The following is a 14656-nucleotide window of genomic DNA, read 5'->3' on the forward strand; positions in this document are numbered from 1 at the left end:
CTGTAAGTTCGCTCATCTCTATTCACAATGCATGCCAGACTTGGGCCTAAAGCTGCTCAGCAGACTAAGGGCCTATTCACACAGCAGAAATTCCACACATCTGCGCCAATTCTGCTTCCGCATTCACTTGGGGGGTTTCTGGCTGGTGCGGAATCCGCATGCTGAAATTCAAATGTGTGAATGGGAGTGCGGAATCCATTGAAGTCTATTGGGCTTTAATTTGAGGCGTAATCCACATGCAGAAATTCTGCCGTGTTTATAGACCCTGGGGCCGTGTTCACATGGCAGAATTTCTGCACTGAATTCTGCATGAATTTATAGCCAATACACTTCAATGGGATTCTGCTGTTCTATTCACACAGCAGAATTTCTGCTGCAGGAATTGCATTGAGGTAAATGGACTATAAAGTCGTGCAGAATTTTGATGCAGAATTCAGTGCAGAAATTTTGCAGTGTGAACCCGGCCTAAGGGTGCGTTTACACGAGCGGATCCCCAGCGTGTATTACGATGCGGATCCACCGCTGAAGGACCGCTGTATGGTGCCTTTACATGTGCCTGCTCGGGGCGGCAATACGCCGCTATAAACAGAGACACTACGATGTGAGAGTCGCCATGCACATGCGCAGTATACTCGCACATCGCGGCAGCTCTCGGCCTAGCTCATTGAGCAGGGGGAGCGGCAGGGAGGTGTGCGAGTACACCGCGCATGAGAGGCAACTCGCATATAGCTTCAGTGTGTCTGCTCGTAGCTGAGTATTGCCGCTCTGAGCAGGCACATGTACAGGCACCATACAGCGGTCTTTCAGCGGTGGATCTGCAGCGTAAAATGTGCTGGGGATCCGCTCATGTGAATGTACCCTAAAGGTCTATTCACACGTACAGTATCCTGCACAGATTTGATGCGCATGATTTGAAGCTGTATTCAGTCATTTAGTTTACATTGAAGTCTGCAGCAGTAAATCCTGTGCATCAAATCTGCGCAGGATCCTGTAAGTGTGAATAGACTATAAGGCTGTAACCACACGGCAGAATTTCCGCACATCTGCACCAATTCTGCTTCCGCATTCATTTGGATGGTTTCTTGCTTGTGCGGATATTGTGTGGAATCCATGCAGAAATTCAGAAGTTTGAATGGGAGTGTGGAATCCCATAGAAGTCTATTGGGCTTTAATTTGAGGTGGAATCCCATAGAAGTCTATTGGGCTTTAATTTGAGGTGGAATCCGCATGTGGCAATTCTGCCATGTGACTAGACCCTATGGCTATGTTCACAGAGCTGAACCGCAGACAACGGGCACTAGCAAATCACGCTGGAGCTAGGAACGCTCGGAAATGCACCATCCATAGATGGCAATGCATCCAAGCAGATTCCACAAAAATAATTGACTTGTCAACTCTTTCTGCAGAGGCTGGAATCAGAATTTTCCGCAGCAGATGTTTCCACCGCGGACATTCTGCTTTGTGCATGGTGCAGCGAAAACAATAAGACTTTGCAGCAACTCATTTTCCAATCCCAATTTTTCTGCCGGATTCCGCACGGAAATTCCGCCGTGTGTTCATGGCCTAAAGCTGGCCTCTCAAACAAGAACCAATTCCCTTCTTGGCCTTAAATATACATTTGAGCCGTGATGCATCTGAATGAACAGGGCATAAACCTGCTTTGCTGCTGTTAAAGGGGTACTCCGGTGAAAACCTTTTTTCTTTTAAATCAACTGGTGGCAGAAAGTTAAACATATTTGTAAATTACTTCTATTAAAAAATCTTAATCCTTCCTGTACTTATTAGCTTCTGAATACTACAGAGGAAATTCTTTTCTTTTTGGAATGCTCTCTGATGACATCATGACCACAGTTCTCTCTGCTGACGTTATTATAATAATAATAACGCTTTATTTATTGTTGTCCTTAGTGGGATTTGAACCCAAGTCCCCAGCACTGCAAGGCAGCAGTGCTAACCACTGAGCCACCATGCTGCCCTTAACATACATCTGCTATGCATGGTTGCTAAAATGGACAGAGATGTCAGCAGAGAGCACTGTGCTCGTGATGTCATCAGTGTTCCAAAAAGAAAGGAATTTCCTCTGTAGCATTCAGCAGCTAATAAGTACTGGAAGGATTAAGATTTTTTTAATAGAAGTAATTTACAAATATGTTTAACTTTGACCAGACTTTAACCAGTTGATTTAAAAGAAAAAAGGTTTTCACCGGAGTACCCCTTTAAGCTGTGTTTGCATGGTGCAGTTTTTCAGCTTTCTTGCGCTTCTTATAAGATCTTATATATGCCATATATATATATATATATATATATATATATATATATATATATATTTATATTTATTTATTTATTTAAATTTTTTTACATTTTCTTTTCACTTTTATACATTAACTGTGTTCTTTCTTCTACCTTCAGCTTTTAAAGGTGCTTATTATTCCCATAAAGAGGTTTCATATAAGAGATACTCTTTTATAGACTATGGTTTATTGATACTGGTCTTGCATTTTTTGTGGATCATAAATCAATGATGTTTTACTGGAAATTATATATGCATCCATTATATAGGCATAACTTTTCTCCCCGGGAAACGGTCCCATTCTGTATTGTAGGCTTGTATTTGTAGCTAGGCCCCATTCTTTTGCATTAGGATGAGGTGACTGTTTTTGGGTATAAAGTCCAGGCCCTTTTTTTTTTTCCAATTATGGACAACCCATTTAATGAAGACAAAGTCATAAAAAAAATCATAGCAAAACACAAAAAGTCCATAATTAATTATTATGTAATATGATATATATGGTAATTATAATTATCATGTGGCTGCTTTGTCTTACGGTCCTCATTTAGTCACGTTGGATAAATTTAGCGCTGAGCGGAGTTATTACAGATGTGGGCGATGAGTTTCGGGCAGGGTCACTGAACTCTTTAATGCCGCATCTCTAGCAAAGACACACCTAGTAACGAAGAGCAGGTTTCTACTATGGGATTGGGAAGAGGATCTGTGTTATTGTAATCTATCAGATAAGTCAATCCCCGGGTGCCATTCTTCTGGAAAGATCCAAGGAACCAGGTAACTGGTGCACTTAGGCATTTGCTGGCCACCATGTGACATATCTTTGTATTCTATTATTTATGATTGATATATTTCTTATCGCTGAGCCACCAAACAAGGCAAATTGACTACTGAAGTAGTGTAGCTGAGTTCTAAGGGCTGCTACAGCAGTGATCCCCAGCTAGTGGCTACCAAGCGGTTGCAAAACTACAAATCCCAGCATGCCCTGACAGCCGCAGGCTGTCAGGGCATGCTGAGATTTGTAGTTTTGCAACCGCTGGAGAGCTACGTCTCGGGGTACAATGGCTCACAGTGTTTTGTCCATCATTGAAATAAGCAATATCATGGCTGTTACGTGGAGTGGCACACTTGGTATTAAAGGGGTACTCCGGTGGAAAACAATTTTTTTTTAAAGTCAACTGGTACCAGGAAGTTAAACAGATTTGTAAATGACTTCTATTTAAAAAAATCTTAATCCTTCCAGTACTTATCGGCTGCTGTATACCACAGAGGAAGTTATTTTCTATTTGAATTTTTTTTTTTTTTGTCTGACCACAATGCTCTCTGCTGACACCTCTGTCCATGTCAGGAACTGTCCAAAGCAGGAGAGGTTTGCTATGGGGATTTGCTCCTGATCTGGACTGTTCCTGACACGGACAGAGGTGTCAGCAGCTGTGGAGCATACAGCAGCTGATAAGTACTGGAAGGATTAAGATTTGTAAATGCAAGCGATTTACAAATCCGTTTAACTTTCTGGCACTAGTTGATTTAAAAAATATTTTTTTTTTCATCGGAGTACCCCTTTAACTACTTTTTGAGCTGATTATGCCAACAATTTTTAGCATACACCTAGTTCCACAAGGTACAGAAGTTGCATATTTCTTAGTCACTCCACATACTGGCCGCAGAAGCCAATGCTCCTTTATCATAGGAGAGCATGATGCCCTATAAAATTCTTCTGATATGACAAATATTTCAAGGGGAATTCCAGTAAATTTACCTTTAAACCTTTAGATTGTGCAAGTCTGAATATTCCATCCGTACGTAATGATGCTGGGATATGCCATACTTACGCCTCTTGCCAATTGAGGCAATGTAACCTAAATGAGGCCTAAATGCAGTTCTGGACATTTATGGACCCATCCTCAAGGTAAGTAGCCCCATGTGACTACCAGATCTTCATATTCCATTATTCAGTAGTATTAATGGTACATAGTACTGGGTAGAATACTACTTAGTAAGGATATGACCATCTTAGCTTTTCTGTGGTTCTATAATGTTCTTAATATTCATGTCAGGGCTTCGGTACCCCCCCCCCCCCCCCTCTCAATATATGGCAGGTCATATGTAGATGGACGTCCCCTGTATCCTATTATAGCTGCCTAATCCTGTCTGTGAACAGGATTACCCACTCCGTCAACCTGTTTGTTTTGTTAACCACCATCATAAAACCTGATTATAGCCTCTTTAGTCCTACCCTATTATATTTTACTATACATTACATTAGGTCAGTTGAGAGTTTTTTTTCATCGTACACCTCTCCTCTGTCTTTCTAGTTTTTCATTTTTAAAGTGTACTTGTCATTTACAAAAATGTTTTACATAATGTAGATAACATATATACATTATATGTATGTTCGTAATATACATTGGTTAAAAAAAATTATATATTTTGGGGTGAAAAAATGATGTCTTGTCCCTGCATCTATTGCCAGGACAAGCAGGGCTCTGTACACTGAGGACAAGCAGGGCTCTGTACACTGAGGACAAGCAGGGCTCTGTACACTGAGGACAAGCAGGGCTCTGTACACTGAGGACAAGCAGGGCTCTGTACACTGAGGACAAGCAGGGGCTCTGTACACTGAGGACAAGCAGGGGCTCTGTACACTGAGGACAAGCAGGGGCTCTGTACACTGAGGACAAGCGGGGCTCTGTGCACTGAGGACAAGCGGGGCTCTGTGCACTGGGGACAAGCGGGGCTCTGTGCACTGGGGACAAGCGGGGCTCTGTGCACTGGGGACAAGCGGGGCTCTGTGCACTGGGGACAAGCGGGGCTCTGTGCACTGGGGACAAGCGGGGCTCTGTGCACTGGGGACAAGCGGGGCTCTGTGCACTGGGGACAAGCGGGACTCTGTGCACTGGGGACAAGCGGGGCTCTGTGCACTGGGGACAAGCGGGGCTCTGTACACTGGGGACAAGCGGGGCTCTGTACACTGGGGACAAGCGGGGCTCTGTACACTGGGGACAAGCTGGGCTCTGTACACTGGGGACAAGCTCACTCAGAGGCTGATTGACAAGTCAGGAGCTTGCACAGAGTTCTGCTAGTCCTGCCCTTTCTGTATTTTGTCTCACACAGGCAATAGCTGAAGGGACAGCATTTTTTCACCCAAAAAACTATACACATTTTTTAACCAATATGCAAATTTTTTTAACAAATATACATATAATGTTATCTACATTATATAAAAAAGTTTTGGAAAACAATAGGTAAACTTTAAGAAGAATCAATAAAGCCTATACCATACTGATCACATTTTTAAAGTGACACTACACCTTTTAGATGCAGACGTCATCCGCATACAAGCTGCAGTCAGTGGGCTGCAACATGTGCTTGTTAACTGGACGGTAGGAAACTTTTTAAGAGGAATCGCACATCTAGCATCTGTCTGCCATGACCGCTTTTCTTTATCATAAAAAAAAAATAGAAAAAAATATATGTTGTGCATGATCCACCAGAAGATATAATGGTTGGATGTAAAACTGCCTAGAGTGGTCACAACGGCTTTCATCCATGTGAGGTCAACTCAGGACACCTAACTCCTACATACGAAAAAAAGGCTTCATCTTAACACTTGATCATTTTACAGTGCCGGAGCCTTCAGCTGCTCCTGGGTCGGGAGGTTCAGGCCGTGCCTACTCATTACGGACTCTGCACACCGCTCCAGCTTTCCAGTGTGAACGTCTTCTAATTTGTGCAATGTTCTTGCAGCCGCTCATGATGAAATATTTTAGACGTCGTTCACTGGCATTTGATCTTCCGTCTATGGCTTTTCCTTAAATATCTGAAATGCTTGCGGTCTACTCTGTATGTTCTTCTCATATATTGAGCTCCTTTTTCCTCTGCACAGATGTCACCAGGCCTCAGCCCGATTCCCAATTCACAAAATGTAAAAGTATAGCCTCATCACCATCTCACAGGTAATTTTATGTAACGCTGCTTCATGAAAAAAATGGCAATAATAGGATTAAGCTGGTCAGAATGGTTGTCTGTATTTCATTATTTTCGCACCAATTATAGAAAAAAAATACTTCCCGGTTTGCTAACGGCAGCGCCGGGCGATGAATATTTATAACATTGCACTTGCATATAGGAATGAGAGGAGACAAAGCTGGCTGTGTCCTAAATTAAGACCTCTCCCCTGCAAAATGAAGTAACCCCTTCCTGTGGCTCTCAAATTGTTTTGGAGCTACAAACCCCCAACATCTGTCTTTTTATTTTTTCTTTGTTTCTTGTGGTCTTAGCATTTTGTCTTTATCCCAATGTTCCATATGTGCACATGTTCCGGAAAGCTCTTTACAAGCCAGGATCTCGGAGGAGGGCAGTAGTAATGTTCGGATCTATATATCGAGAAGGAAATCGACACCTATTTCATGGTTTTAGAAAAAGCTGGCATCATCTTGGAACCTATTGAGGTTAATCTGAAGCTTAGTTAGTTTTTCCTACAACAGTAATGAACTATGTAATATCCTTTAAGGTTATGTTCACACCTTGGAATTTCCATGCAGAATTCCGCTTGGAGGAGAGTCCCGTTGAATTCAACAGAATTCTGCTGCGCTGTGCACACGGGGGATTTTCCGTGCCATATGTTTCCGGCATGGAAATTCCGTTTTCCATGTCTGCAGAAAGAATGAACCTGTTAATTCTTTCTGCGGACTCTGCACAGAATGCTTAGCCGTCTATGAGATGGACTGTTCGCACTGAGATTTTCCGTGCAGACATTCCGATGTCTGAACATAACCTAAGGGTGATGCCCATTGACAGCAGCAGTCCTCAAGATTGAATGACCACCTTTGGCTATTTCAGCTTACACCAATAGGTTGCCAAAACACGACTCCTTTAAAGGAACATTTAACTTAGAAAAGAACTTGACGAGAGATAATGTTACATTGTTGGTCCGTCTGAAGAATTTTTTTATGTTTATGAAACAGTCTAGTGTAGATCAAAGGTCCTAGTCCTAAATGCCCACAAACAGTCCAGGATTTCAATTTTTCCCTGCTCTATTCCAAAATCCCAGGATGTTGGTGGGGCTTTGAGGACTGGTTTGGGGACCTGGTGTAGAGGGCAAAATGTCCTGTTGATCTGTTTCATATTCTGCTGGTAAAAGCCTAAGAGATGGGGCTTAACTTGTGCCCTACTGCACACAGAACAGTGGGGAGAGGCTCCTGCTGCAGCCTTTTGTTTTACAGCCAGACACATGTCAGTGAGGACAGGAAAGAGTGATATGTCTGATCTACAACGCACAGAGCTGATTTCTTTATATGTTTCCCAGTGTTAATTACAATGTGAAACAAAGAAGATCAAAGGTTAGGAGGAGATTAAGGGTAGAATAGCTGACATATAGGTCTAGATATACGTTGTATGCATTTTCTATGTTTAGTGTTTCTTGTAAGGGAATTATAAGTCTCTGTGCCAAAACGAAATTTTTACGGTGCCAGCTTTAGGCTTTTCCCAGCAGTTATTATTTTGCGCATGTGATAACAAGCTGGTATTCCTGCTTGACTTGTATCATGTGTGACTGGTAGTGTGAGAGCTGCAGGCTGCGTCCTATCTTACACTGCTTCCCACTCAATAATGCATCTCCGTAATGAGGTTTTATAGGTATCACTGCCTTTGTTTACAATGGATTACAGGGTTCTATGTATAGGCCTCTAAGTATAGTCAGAATGAGTGACTTATCTCACATAAAAGTAGCCATTGAAATGGCTGAAGACGACCTTTTATAGAGTTATTACATTTTTGCGACAAGACACAAAAAAAATAAAATAAATAAAAGCACCTTCAAACAAAATGAAACAAATGCACAGGCTCCGAACCAGTGAGAACACACTAATTCACAAGAAACGCTAAGATACTGTATATGATCACTAAATGTATTACTGCTACACAAGAACTTAGCACATAAGTTGATGAAATGTGTGACCCATCCACCATCTGCTGAGGTGACTCCATATCGGATGGGACTCAAACATTGAAATTACTTAAAGGGGTAGTCCAGTGGTGAAAAACGTATCCCCTATCCTAAGGATAGGGGATAAGTTTGAGATTGCAGGGGGTCTGACCGCTGGGCCCCCCCTGCGATCTCTCTGTACGGGGGCCAGGCTCTCCGGCCAGATAGCGGGTGTCGACCACCGCACGAAGCGACGGCTGACACGCCCCCTCAATACATCTCTATGGCAGAGCCGGAGATTGCCGAAGGCAGCGCTCCGGCTCTGCCATAGAGTTGTATTGAGGGGGTGTGTCGGCCGCCGCTTCGTGCGGGGGTCGACACGCCCCCTTCGCGCGGGCTGTCGGGGCTCTGTAGAGGAGATCGCAGGGGGCCCCAGTGGTAGGACCCCCCGCAATCTCCAACTTATCCCCTATCCTTCGGATAGGGGATAAGTAGTTCACCACTTGTTCACTACTGGACTACTCCTTTAAGTGACTCACCTCTCCTGGGCCTTAAAGCGTACCTGTCATTTCAGGTGACTTAAAGCATAAGCTCCCCTGTGTGTATACATGGGGATGAGCACTATATTTCTGCCCATTATATTACTTGTATATGGAATTTTCTGCTAATTTCTGCTCTGCAGGCTTTATCTACAATTAGCAGTTCTCCCACAGCTGGTGCCGCCCCCTCCCCATACACTTGCATTGCTTGTTTTGCAGGCACAGGGCAAAGCTGAGATGATTTTCAGAGTGAATTATTGTCTCACAGGAGGGGGGAGAAGGAAGAAGCTTGATAACAGGAGATGTTACAAAGTTTATTATTTGCTTGTACTATTGATCGATGCACAGTTTGCTCGAGTGGCAGGGACTATTTAAGCCTACAAACTTTAAATCATAAATTGATAATAATAGGGGGAGCAACACTGTTGTAGCACTGCATCCCAGTCATTATTATTTTCCTGCACTGCATCTCCTGGCCACCCAATTGTGTAGGCAACTGCATGATGGCCCTATTTAAAGGGGTACTCTGGTGGAGAACAAGTTTCTTTTTTTTTTTTTTTTTTTTTTTTTTTTACCATAAAGTTAAACAGATTTGTAATTTACTTCTACTATTAAATCTTAATTCTTTCAGTACTTATCAGCTGCTGTATGCTCCACTTAAAGGGGTACTCCGGTGGAAAACTTTTTTTTTTAATCAACTGGTGCCAGAAAGTTAAACAGATTTCTAAATTACTTCTATTAAAAGTTCTTACTCCTTCCAGTACTTATTAGCTGCTGAATACTACAGAAGAAATTATTTTCTTTTTGGAACACAGAGCTCTCTGCTGAATCACGAGCATAGTGCTCTCTGCTGATATCTCTGTCCATTTTAAGAACTGTCCAGAGTAGGAGAAAATCCCCATAGCAAACATATGCTGCTCTGGACAGTTCCTAAAATGGACAGAGATGTCAGCAGAGAGCACTGTGGTCATGATGTCAGCAGAGAGCACTGTGTTCCAAAAAGAAAAGAACTTCATGTGGAGCATACAGCAGCTGATAAGTACTGGAAGGATTAAGAATTTTAAATAGAAGTAATTTACAAATCTGTTCTTTCTGGCACCAGTTGATTTAGAAAAAATAAAATTCCTACCGGAGTACCCCTTTTAAGTAAATGGCGGGGGCAGCATTTCCATGCATAGCTAGGCAGCCTGGGGCGCCGCTCTGCACGGATAAGCAGAAGAGGGCACAAAGCTTCATCAGCACTTCATCCTTAACATTCTCATGATGGTTGGGGGTCCCAGAGATTGGACCATCACCGGATATCTCTGCATGACACAGTATCTCAGCAAATACCTAGTTTGACTAAGGCTGGGTCCACACTACGTTTTGTCCCATACGGGAGCGCATACGGCAGGAGGGAGCTAAAACCTCGCGCTCCCGTATGTGACCGTATGCGCTCCCGTATGTCATTCACTTCAATGAGCCGACCGGAGTGAAACGTTCGGTCCGGTCGGCTCATTTTTGCGCCGTATGCGCTTTTACAACCGGACCTAAAACCGTGGTCAACCACGGTTTTAGGTACGGTTGTAAAAGCGCATACGGCGCAAAAATGAGCCGACCGGACCGAACGTTTCACTCCGGTCGGCTCATTGAAGTGAATGGCATACGGGAGCGCATACGGTCACATACGGGAGCGCGAGGTTTTAGCTCCCTCCTGCCGCATGCGCTCCCGTATGGGACAAAACGTAGTGTGGACCCAGCCTTAGGCTGGGTTCACAGTACGTTTTTGCCATACTGTTTTCAATCCGTTTTTCTAAAGAAAACCGTATGGCAAAAAAACGGATGGAACAGTATGGAAAAAAGTAAACCGTATGCGTTTTTAAACAGTGTACTGTTTTTAAAAGTGCATACAGTTCCGTCAGTTTTTATAAAAATAAAACCCATACGTTTTTGAAATTTTGTCCATTTTTAATGGGAGGGGTCTTGGGTGGGGACTTTAGGATTCAAATGCGCATGTGCAAAGTAAAAACGTATACGTTTTTCCCGTATGTAACCGTATACATGTGCGTTTCCCATTGACGTCCATGTTAAAAAAAAACGTATGCGGTTGCAGTACGGTTTTTAAACCGGAGTCAAAACCGTGGTTGACCACAATTTTGTCTCCGGTTCAAAAACCGTACTGCAACCGCATACGTTTATTTTAACATGGACGTCAATGGGAAACGCACATGTATACGGTTACATACGGGGAAAACGTATACGTTTTTACTTTACACTTGCGCATTTGAATCCTAAAGTCCCCACCCAAGACCCTTCCCATTAAAAATGGAGAAAATTTCAAAAACGTATGGTTTTTTTTTCTATAAAAACTGACGGAACTGTATGCACTTTTAAAAACAGTATACTGTTTAAAAACGCATACGGTTTACTTTTTTCCATACTGTTCCATCCGTTTTTTTGCCATACGGTTTTCTTTAGAAAAATGGATTGAAAACAGTATGGCAAAAACGTACTGTGAACCCAGCCTTAGGCTGCTTTCACATCATGATTGGAGCCTATGGTTGCCGGATCCGGCTGGGGGAGGGGAAAACCGGGCGCTCCCGCACCCCAGCCGGACCAGCGCTAAAATCCATTCACTTTAATGAGCCGACCGGAGTCAAACAGTGACTCCGGTCGGCTTATTTCTGCCCTGTATCCAGCTTTGTTACCGGACCTAAAACCGTAATAGCGGTACGGGAGCACCCGGTTTTCCCCTCCCCCAGCCGGATCCGGCAACCGTAAGCTGCAATCATGATGTGAATGCAGCCATAGTTCTGTCCGTAACCCGCTTTTTCCATTCAAAGCTGCAGAACTGCCGAGATTACGACTGTATTCCCTGCTTCATAGCATTCAGTCAATAGAAAGACGACGTGCTGTTTGTTCTTGTTGAACTTTTCCACCAGGTTTGATATCTCCATCGTGACGTGGCTCTCCATATAGCTAGTGGGGTAAACCCTAGCAGTCCAAACATTTGCTGCAAACTACATTTGCACGGAGGAAGGTTAGTCCGTATAAATTTGTTTGCTCATGATGCCTTGTGATGTGTGATGTTTGGCACAAAAGTGAGCATCGCACTGTTGTCCAATGATGGTATCAACTCCTGACATCTGTAGTGGCATTCCGTGGCTGTTGTGGCCTTGCTGCATTGAGTCACACACATTTTGCACAATTTCATACCATCCAGAGAAGTGTTTTCCAACCAGTGTGCCTCCAGCTGTTGCAAAACAACAACTCCCAGCATGCCCGGACAGCCAACGGCTGTCCGGGCATGCTGGGAGTTGTAGTTTTTCAGAAGCAGCTGGAGGCACACTGGTTGGGAAACACTGGTACATGTAATGGACACCAATTTTTATTTTTTATAAGTAGTCCATTCTGCACTACCATAGTAACTGCCTGTTGCCATCTGGGCATGTTGGGAATCATAGTTTTGCAACAGCTGGAGGCACACTGGTTGGAAAATACTGGTATATGTAATAGCTAGCATGACTTTTTTTTTTTTTTTTTTTTTTTTTAAAGATTCAGTCGATTCTGCACTACCATAGTAACTTGGTGTCCATTACTATTCCTGTTGTAAAACTAAAATTCCCAGAATGCTTAGACAGCTGTCCGGGTATGCTGAGAGTTGTAGCTTTGCAACAGCTGGAGGCACACTGGTTGGGAAACACTGGTATATGTAACGGGCACCAATTTTTTTTTTTACATGCAGTCAATTCGGCACTACCATAGTAACTTGGTATCCATTGCATATACCTGTTGAAATACTACAATTCCCAGCATGCCAAGACAGCTGTTGGCTGTCCGAGCATGCTGGGAGTTGTAGTTTTGCAACAGTGGGAGTCTCCCTGGTTGGAAAACACTGTCATCATACATCAGGTGTAACCATGAAGCTCTAACTTAAAGCGTACCCGTCAGATCCAACAAATTATTTTTTTTTTAAATATATCACTCAGTACCTAATCCTGATCATGTACATCTAATTTTTATGTGTCTAGCAACTTTATTTATTTTTTTATTACACTTATAATTTATCTCACTAGTTTGAATTCCTCTCAAAGGGAGGGGGCGTGGCCTCACTGTACAGGTCTCCGCCCCCTCCCTCAGTATACTGTCTACTCACATCTCTCCTAGCATTAGCAAAACTACAACTCCCATCTTGTCCTCACTGACAGTAGCGGGACACAAGCTGACAGTGGGAGGATTTTTCCTCCAGCTCTGAGCCCTGCGCTCATAGCTGTCAATCAAGGAAGTGTGTCCATGACCTAGGTGATGATGCATGGACACAGCAGGTCTAGTATGTGTTATTGTTTGTCTGGCTTTTTCAGTATGGAATACTGAAAATGTTCTAATGAAAGCAATTGCAAAACCTATTTCTTTTGCGTGCTTTACAACATATCAAAAGTTTTTGTATCTGACAGTGACCATTTAAAGTGGTTTTGCAGGATTAAAAATAAGGGCCTGCTTTTTTCCCCCAACAGTGCTACTCTTATCCATAGGTTGTTTCTGGTATTGCAGCTTAGTAACTAAGGCTGATCAGCAATACCAGGCACACATCTTTTTACAAGAGTGGCGATGTTTGTGGAATAGAAAGGAAAAAAAAAAAACCTCTTTTCTCTATAATTTTTATTCTTGTTTTGGGTTTGTTGCAGGTTAAACTGCTCGGTTCACATAGTTGCGGACTCTTCAGGCCAATGCTTATTTCCCGTATCCTGTTTTTGGGCTTGATGACAGTGACTATAATGAGTACCCATTGTGCGAGGGTTTGGTGACACGTCCACATTCCTGATTAATTATGGCTTTATGTGCAAAGTATTCATTTAGAGAGCGGCCCGCACAGGACGGAACGGAAGAAATCGCTGCAGTCTTCACTTCCTTCTGTCTTTCCCTTTGGAAAAATATTGATGGCGTACATTAGGACTGCACATCACTCAGCTCAGAGAGTATAATGCGAGTGCTTGCTTTAAATGAAGAAATGTTAGATCACATGGAAACATTTCATACATGGAATAGAACATTACTTCCTAAGGTATAATCCTGTGTTATTGAACACGATATTGTATTATACAGTACACTGATAGCTTCGGCCCTTTTCACACTACAGTTATGTCCCTGCATTCTGACACCTTATTCAGCATTAACGGGTCATAAAAAAATGGATGAAATAACTGAATACAACGGATGATAACTGATGACCAATTTTGACGGACACTCTGTCAAAATAACGGACATGTGCCATCCGTTATCACTAGAGATGAGCGAACTTACAGTAAATTCGATTCGTCACGAACTTCTCGGCTCGGCAGTTGATAACTTACCCTGCATGAATTAGTTCAGCTTTCCGGTGCTCCGGTGGGCTGGAAAAGGTGGATACATTCCTAGGAAAGAGTCTCCTAGGACTGTATCCACCTTTTCCAGCCCACGGGAGCATCGGAAAGCTGAACTAATTTATGCAGGATAAGGCATCAACTGCCGAGCCGAGAAGTTCGTGACGAATCGAATTTACCGTAAGTTCGCTCATCTCTAGTTATCACCTGATATTTCATCCGTCATGCACCGTTCTAGTCCGTTATTTTATTTCCATGTGACTTCCTGGTTGTGATGCTGTACTGGGCATGCTCAGTAGCAATAAGGAGAAATGCCCTCCAAAATGCACCACTGTAGGAATGCCCCTTTTTAATTAGGGAGATCTGCAACAAGTCTTCAGTGTACCTGCCACATGTAAACGAATGCGAACACTTCAGGTGACATATCTGACTTTTATTGACTTCACATGGTATTAAAATGGTGTCTTTTTAAATGATATGCCATCTGTGCCAGGACTTCCATTGCCCAAATGAGGCTGCTTTCACACTATAAAATTCACCCGTTTTAAAGGGGGTTATCCAGGAAAAA

The 14656-nt window shown here is 43.0% G+C and overlaps 1 protein-coding gene across 11 annotated transcripts in view; it reads left to right on the forward strand.

Annotated features, from left to right (window-relative positions):
- The window catches only part of RASAL2 (RAS protein activator like 2), a 394529-nt gene that overhangs the window by 253217 nt on the left and 126656 nt on the right, over nucleotides 1-14656 (forward strand). Inside the window, exon 1 of one of the 11 annotated variants that reach the window (XM_056531805.1) lies at nucleotides 6219-6240. The exons of the other annotated variants lie outside the window; for them this stretch is intronic. The gene's annotated coding sequence lies outside the window, so the exon portion shown is untranslated. Of the gene's footprint in view, nucleotides 1-6218; nucleotides 6241-14656 lie in introns of those variants that run through there. 11 annotated transcript variants of the gene reach the window in all.

The sequence above is a fragment of the Hyla sarda genome, chromosome 7 (genome assembly GCF_029499605.1).
Source record: "Hyla sarda isolate aHylSar1 chromosome 7, aHylSar1.hap1, whole genome shotgun sequence".
NCBI classification, from domain to species: domain Eukaryota; kingdom Metazoa; phylum Chordata; class Amphibia; order Anura; family Hylidae; genus Hyla; species Hyla sarda.